At 33.2% G+C, this 8,535-nt stretch overlaps 1 protein-coding gene and 1 non-coding gene across 2 annotated transcripts in view; one reads left to right on the forward strand and one right to left on the reverse strand.

The window, feature by feature from the left end:
• LOC111627754 (neurogenic locus notch homolog protein 1-like) overlaps positions 1-8,535 on the reverse strand; it is a 22,819-nt gene that overhangs the window by 1,961 nt on the left and 12,323 nt on the right. The window lies entirely within an intron of this gene.
• Trnak-cuu lies at positions 737-809 on the forward strand. The gene has a single exon. It is a non-coding gene; the product is annotated as a tRNA-Lys (tRNA).

Raw genomic sequence — 8,535 nt, forward strand, 5'->3', positions numbered from 1 at the left:
TTAAGTTTTTTATACTATTTTGATGCATATATAAAATAAATGTTTCATTATTTTTTTTCTTGTCTTTTTCATATCAATTTAAAAAATTTTAATTAAAAAAATGATAAAAAATTGTTTATTTGTCATCATTGCTTTTGAATACTATGAAAATATTGTAATATGCACCTACTTTGTGATTGAAACCACACGCTTTTCAAAGTACAATGTGACGCTTTTTAAAACATATACAAGACACAAGTGTCCACGTCGTTCTTCTCGGTGGTTGGCCTGGTACTGGGACTGGGAACATGAAGGCCAAGCAATGTTGTTTAGGCGATCTCGTGATAAGTCGTGCGTACACGTAGCGTAGAACATTACATTAACATGCGATTAGTCATAGTTTCTTTGCTTACTAGATATCGCGTAGCAAAATAGAACTGACAATGAGTTATCTTGAACTACACTTAAGTAAATTTCCAAGAAAATGCCAAAGGCTCTAAACTTTGTGACACCCCAATCGTGGCGCCGTGGCACCCTAAGGTGCCGCGGCATCCCGGTTGAAAAACACTGATTTAGACTATCTTAAGAAATCAATAATTTATCTATTCTAAACATTATAAACATTATTTTTAGTTTGATATATCGGTTATCGGTACAGCACTAGACGTCATAATAAACGTAATCTAAAGATTAAAATATAAGTAATTAATGAATATTATCCAACGTGAAGTAGTCTATAGAGAAAAAAACCCTTTAAGCCTGGCTAGCTCAGTCGGTAGAGCATGAGACTCTTAATCTCAGGGTCGTGGGTTCGAGCCCCACGTCGGGCGATCGAATATTTTATTTTGTTGCCTAACGTCCAGAAAGTTAATTGTACTGTACAGTACATTAGACAAACAAGTGTCTGAAAAATAGCAGTAACAATATAGAACGCACAGAGCATAAAATTCATTTGTTCCCGAGATAAAGAAAGACATCATCAGTTTTTCCCCTTTCTCCAACGTATCAAATTTTATTTAAAATATGATCAAGATTTTTCTTAACGTTTCTCTAACTTGTAAGTTCAAATAAATAAGGTAGAAATCTTAAAAAGCACAGTGGCCAAATAATAGAAAAGTAAAGCCAAGGAAAAACGTGCGACCAAATATCCAGATGGCACAACGCACTGATTGGTCGGCTGAATGACGTCAACCTACTGGAAATGTTGACCAATTAGTCTAAACCAGGGTTTCTCAACGGGGGATATCGCCCCCATGTGGGCGTTTTTCCATGTTGAGGGGGCGATTAGTAATAATTTATATTTTGGGGGCGAAAAACAATTTTTTGGGCGATATAGTAAAACATTATATTAATAATAATTAGACAAATAACATTATACTAGTCCAGTGTTTTTCAACCTTTTTCATTGAGTGGCACCCCTGATTGAAAAATAAAAAATCGTGACACCCTTGACCAGCGGCGGATCTGAATAAGGGGGCTAATGAGCCAGATAAACTTTTTGCGAAAACGAATATTACGCGCAACGCTGGGGTGGGGTCCGGGGAGGGAGTCCCTTCCTGGGAAGAAAACTTTTAAAAATTGACAATTTGAAGTAGCATTTTAATGCAAAAAAAAAACGTTTCTACGTGTTTAAAATCAAAATTTAAGTCCACTGAATTTTGTCGAAATACCTACATGTAAAATAATAGTCTCTCTATTGTTTTTTAAATTTAGTTTTATTATCAAATATATCATCATTTTATATTATTATTTTATTGATAAACAATTTTTGTTAAGTTTTTTATACTATTTTGATGCATATATAAAATAATTATTTCATTACTTTTTTCTTATCTTTTTCATATCAATTTAAAAAAATTAAATTAAAAAAATGATAATAAATTGCTTATTTGTCATCATTGCTTTTGAATACTATGAAAGTACTGTAATATGCATCTACATTGTGCACGCTTTTCAAAGTGCAATGCAACACTTTTTAAAGTATATACAAGACACAAGTGTCCATGTCGTTTTTCTCTGCTGGTTGGCCTGGTACTGGGACTGGGAATGTGAAGGCCAAGTAATGTGGTTTGGGCGAACTCGTACGTACACGTAGTGTTGAACATTACATTAACATGCGATTACTCATCGTTTCTTTGCTTACTAGATATTTCGTAGCAAAGTAGAACTGACAATGAGTTATCTTGAACTACACTTAAGTAAATTTCCAAAAAAATGACTAAAGGCCCTAAACTTTGCGACACCCCAATCGTGGCGCCATGGCACCCTAAGGTGCCGCGGCGCCCCGGTTGAAAAACACTGTTGTAAGGTTTGCCCATATAAGATAATAAATAGAATTATTATTAATTTTTAAAACCGCACCATTCACTTATAAACACCCTGTATTTATGAAATGATAGTAACGTTTTATTTAAATACTGTATTTTAACAGGAGAATACAGAAAAATGTTAGTTCGAAAATTGTCCGCTACAGAGTAAATGGGCGCTGCAAAACAAAACAATAGAAACACAATGAAAAATAATTTTTTCGTTCGTATGAGGAGACGGTAGCGGATTATGTTCCTTTGAAGCCCTAGGCGCAATTTTGTTATAAGGCCCTTTATGTAAAAGTGTTTTTTTATATTAAAAAAGACTGTAAAATCCTTAAATAATAACAATTTTTCTTTATAATATACACTTTTTAAAAGTTCACTTAATTTTTAGAGGCATATTACCTTTTTCCTATATAATGTTTGAGGCCTCTCGAAACGACGAGGCCCTAGGTGCGCGTTTAATGCGCCTATTGAGTAATTCGCCACTGTGAGGACATACTAGTAGGTGCTAACAGACTGCTTAGCGATACAGGAAATTTTCAATGTGTTCGCCATCATTTAAGTTAGGGGTCCGCAAAGTGGTCGATAAGAGTTCTCCAGGAGTCGATTAATACCAAAGATGATCAATTAAACTATCTAGGTAAAAAATAGAATATTCCAATAAAAATTCGAAATACGGATATGATCAACAACATTACTGACAACTCTAGTTATAACTTGAGTTTTGCCTTAGCCTACGCCGCTTTAAGCATGTGTTACTCTGTTTTCACGCATCTGGCAACTGTACTAGTGTTACAAACATATTATGAACGCTGGTAGTTCATTATACACAGACATACGTTGCACTGTTACACTAGAGTGTAACAGTGCAACGTATGTCTGTAGGGTTGTCACGCTAAGTATTTTATATCTAAATGTAGATATTTTGTCTTTTACAGAGAAAATATCGTAATATATCGAAAATCATTAAGCGTTTGTTAAGTACATAAGCGTTTGCGAGGAAAAAAAAGTTACAATTGTTCAAGCTCGAACAATCATAATGGCCTTTCAAGTAAAAATGGAGCTATTTAAATCTTCACTGGCACGATCCAATTTTAAATATTTTTCAAACTTGAGAGTACTAAAAGAAAATGAAAATATAATCTCATATAAACCGGGGAGGAGACGAAAGAAAGAAAGAAAATGAAAAAATTTCCGACCGTGATTTGGAGATATATATTAAACATATTGATAAATTAAGAGAAGACTTTAAAGCACGTTTCGAAGAATTGGAGAATATGCATGTTTCCGAATGGTTTGCTAATCCATTTGATGTAAAAATAGATAATGAAGGTAGTGAACCTGTCTTAGAAGATGAACTGAGTGAAATATGTGTAGATCTCGAAACTAAAGCGTTGTTTAAAAATAAAAACCTCGGTGAATTTTGGAGCAATAATAATATTGCCACTAAATATCTTAAGCTCAGAGCAGAAGCCGAACCTTTCTTACTTGCATTCCCAACTTCATACATGGCTGAAGCTGGTTTTAGCCAAGCGAACGCAATTTTGACAAAACAGAGGAACAGATTGAGCTTGGAAAACCGTGGTGATTTGCTTCGGTTGAAAACTTACCAATTTTCAACCGAATATCAATAAACTTGCTGTTACTCTTCAGACAATCCATCCCACTAATATCAACTATTTTAATAAAAAGGTATGTTAACATATTTTTGAGGCATTCAGTAGTAGTCGCAAAATGACAGTAAGAGATTTTTTTTCATCCAATATAACTTATATTTTCAAAGATAATTGTGTGTTTTACGTATTATGACACGTACGGTTTAAGAACTGTAGGCAAATTTCCATCTATCCATAATTTGCTATTATTTTTTAAGATTATAAATCAGTGGAAAATATCTCCTTTTTCTGTTAATGTTATTGGGTGGATTTTATGAGAAATGGGAACTATAAATTGTTTTGTTGCGTTGTTATGAAGGTCTCCTTATCGTTTAACATCAGAAATGCAAAAATGATTTAATGTTTTGTTAAATATATAATCTGGGTGTCGATAAGAAGGCAAATATTCTATAAAGGGATAAAAAGTTTGGGGACCCCTAGTTTAAGTGTAAATCTGAAGACTGCGTTTAACGGCTGACTGTGTTTAACGGCTGACTGCGACATGTTCCCCGTGATGCAGTGGCATGCCGTGACATTTGATGATAGGGAAGTTGTGTTTCTCAATTAATTGATTTCCCCTGTAAGAAACCGACTTACAGGGGAAATCAGTTAATTGAGCGTCAGGGTCCATTCGTATTCGTTTTTTCGATAAGCCAGTAAAAACCGTACACTGCTTTAAACGTATTTCTAATAGATTATCTCACGTACAGTACTTAATAAATAAACAAGTTCAATATAATTACCTCTGTTATTAGATTGAATAGATTCCCTAAGCCCTCTAAATGCCAATTCTCGCTTTGATAAAAAAAAACATATAACATCTATTAATTTAGATATAATATATCTAAACTATCTCGTTATAATTTTCAATATTTATTTTATATTGTTTACTAATGTTAAATTGTATTTTGCTTTGATTTCTAAATTGCTTCAATTTTACGAAAGAATTGATGTGACATTTACGATTTTCGTGTCTTTTGTCAGCTTTACTCAAATTATTTAAATCGTCAAAGCCATTCTTATTCCACACACTAATTTCATTTGAAAATAGTAGGCAAGATAAACAAAACAATTTTTGCATTTTTATGCATCCACAGAACCATTTTATATCTTCATAAATTTTTATCGCGAAAATGTCGAACAAATTTTTTTGTTGACGTATTTATATTTAATTTAGGCATTGGTCTTTCTCTTTAATAATGTTTTATTTTTCATTATACGGTCTTGAGCTAAAACTTTTTAAATTAAATTTTCAATTTCACAATTACATTCTGAATCGCTAGCCACGATATAAGGGCTACAATTAAAAATAAAATTATAAAAACTTACTTGGTAAAATAAAATGTGTAGTGGATGTACTGTACATACCTGGTACAAAATATATGAATATATTTTTAAAGAAAATTATAATTAAATATAGCTTTGTAATGAAACGTATTGTACATAAAAATAAAATATTCTTTACTTTTTAATTAAATCTTAAAACAATCCACTTAGTCAAATAGCTCCTCCCTACGAGTGGCTAATGGATGGAATTAGAGACTGTCCTGGTATGCACGCGGACTGCCAAATCCCGAGGGTGCCGATACCGGTCAATGTCAAATGCCTCTTTTGTAGCATCACTAATACTGTATACTGTCGCGTTAGGCCGGTTCTGGTTTCGTTTGATGATTAATTAATTTTCGTAAGTCTCAACTGACCGTCTTGTTCGTACACCAGGTTCCCGTCGTATCTCCAACTAAGAAAAGTACACCAAGTCCGTCTTTTAGATTTTATTAACACAAAAACCCAACAAATCGACTATATACAATAATTCGATAGGAAGAGCATTCCGCTATGTTCTCACACCTTCCTTTGGAACTTAACACCACCGTCTTGTGTTGCCAACTCTCTTCAATCATATTATTAAACGTTAAATATTAACAATAAAAACCATTAAAACCGCCCGCCATCTAGCGGGATGGACGGGTCATATACCTCAAAGGATGCGACAAAGTTGCAAATTTTAAACATTTCTCACCATAGCTGTAAAAATCTACATATGTTAAAGTTAATAGTCATTTGTTTTCTAACTAATTCGTTTTAGGACCGAGTGTCCACGGAAATTTCCAAAATTTACAACTTTTCGGTCACTCTCATTGAACTGGAATTATTTGTCTTTATTGCATGTAATATTACGAAGAAATCAGTCCCCACTGTACTAGAGATTGGTTCGGTTAAGCTTTTGTTTAAGTAAAATTCCGGCTCTTTCAGAAGGGTTTTATTTATGTCCCTGATTCCCTAATCTCTTAATTATTTAACTACTTCTTAAGTAGAAATAAGTTGTAACCAGTTACTTTGTACTTGAATATTTGTAGTCTTGGGAAAGAAGTGGAAAGACAAATTTTTATGACAAACAGATACATAAATCGTAAATTTAGGGAAAATAAATTCTAGAGCTTTTTTTGTACCTTGTGTGTCTCATTCATTACATTTAGTTGTAAATGATTCTACCAAAGTAACAGTTTTTTAACATTGTACAAGTTTTTTTCTGCATCTCCTTATAGATACGACATACTAAATCGTGATGTCACTAGTTTAACATTGAAATCTGTAAGTAATACAAGATGGGAGAACAGAATAAATATATCAAATATTTTAATGGATTTTTTTAAAAACTCCTGTCAACTATACACAGTGCCCGCTCAAGCATTTATGTCGCCCCGGACAAAAAGACAAATTGCCATCCCTTAAATTTATTTAGAGAGAAACATGAAATATAAAGTTAACAATTAAATAGTACAAAACAGTAAAAATTAAAATATGCCTGTACCTAGTTACAAACTGTTAACTAGATGCATTTTTAATATTACAAAAATGTATTATTGTACAATCAAACAAAAAACTTATATCCAATAAAAACTAAACGAAGGTACAGCACATCAACTTTACTAAAATCAAAAGAAACTTTTTTCTCACTTTTAGTTCTGCAAACTTTTTTATTAACTCTAAGTTGACTTGATCGGCAATTTCATACTCAATCGCCAAAATGGCCAAACTATTAAAATGATTTTGCGTGGTAGTGGAACGTAAAAAGTTTTTAATTAATTTTTATTTAGAGAAACTCCTTTCTCCCACTAACTACAGTTATTGGTATGATCGCAGTATTCTTAAGGTGACACTAAAAGTTTGGGACAAAATTTAACATTGTTGCTTATGCTTTCCTTTTTGCCCAAAAGCCCTCTTTTATGGTTGTTTTCTTCAGAATTAAGGAATGCAAGTATCTTCTTAGCTTTTAGGCAAAAATAATAAATACGAAATGTAAATTGCGTGGTAATTTTAGCCACAGAAAAAAATCGACAAATATAAATTTCGATTACTTAAGTATTTAACTTATAAATATTTTGTCACATTCACAACCAATATGCCGCCCTTTAGACTTGCCGCCCCGGTAGTTGTGGGCAGACAATTCTATTTATAATGATGTTTTTTAATCAGTGGCGTGCCGTCATTGGAAGCGGTGGATGCGCCGCTTTCCTTGTATTTTCTAAAAAATAAATACATATTAATTTTAATTATATGAAAATAATCGCACAACATTTTATTATAACCGCATTATGTATCTTATTACAAATTTCTATACTACACGGGGAAAAAAAATAAGATCGCTATTGCATATTCGAATATTAGTAGCGGAGTAGCAGAGTGGAAACGCTGTATTGTCAGCATCCAAAAAGCCATATTCGCGTACGCGCTTTACAGAGCACCAACTTCACCCAGTTTAGCCGGTGGAAGCCTAGGACCTCGGGTGGCTGCTACACGTATACCGCATCCAATTCTATCCTGGACCGGTTCTGGGCTGTTAGCCGCCCGCCCGCTAGATATTTGACCGCCCTCGCCCGATTACGTGAATCACGAGTAGATTTATAACTTAACCCAACCGATAAGAATTTACTGATATGTTTTTATGATAGTTTTCTGTATAGTTGACGAGAGTTTTAAAAAATCCATTAAAATATTTGATATTTTTATTCCGCTCTCCGATTTTATATTACTCGCGGATTTCAATGTTAAACCAGTGATATTACGATTTCGTATGCCCCATCTTTAAGGGGATGTAGAAAAAAACGTGTACAATTCTTGTATAATGTTTAAAAATTAACTGTTAGTTTGGTAGCATCATTTACAACTAAATTTTTCTGCACGAGGTGCAGAAAAGCTCTAGAATTTATTTTCCTTAAATTTACGATTTATGTATCCGTTTGTCATAAAAATTTATCTTTCCACTTTTTTCCCGAGACTACAAATATTCGAGTACAAAGTAACCGGTTTCGACTTATTTCTATTTAAGAAGTAGTTAAATAATTAAGCGATTAGGGAATTGGGGACATAAACAAAACCCTGATGAAAGAGCCAAAATTTTACTTAAACAAAAGCTTAACCGAACCAATCTCTAGCCGAGTACAGTGGGACTGATTTCCTCGAAATATTAGACGTAAGAAAGACAAAAATTTTTCCAGTTCAACGAGAGTGACCGAAAAGTTGTAAATTTTGGAAATTTCCGTGGACAACACCTGGTCCTAAAACGAATTAGTTAGAAAACAAAAGAC

The sequence above is a fragment of the Centruroides sculpturatus genome, unplaced genomic scaffold (genome assembly GCF_000671375.1).
Source record: "Centruroides sculpturatus isolate CEXI.00-Female unplaced genomic scaffold, Cexi_2.0 scaffold387, whole genome shotgun sequence".
NCBI classification, from domain to species: Eukaryota; Metazoa; Arthropoda; class Arachnida; order Scorpiones; family Buthidae; genus Centruroides; species Centruroides sculpturatus.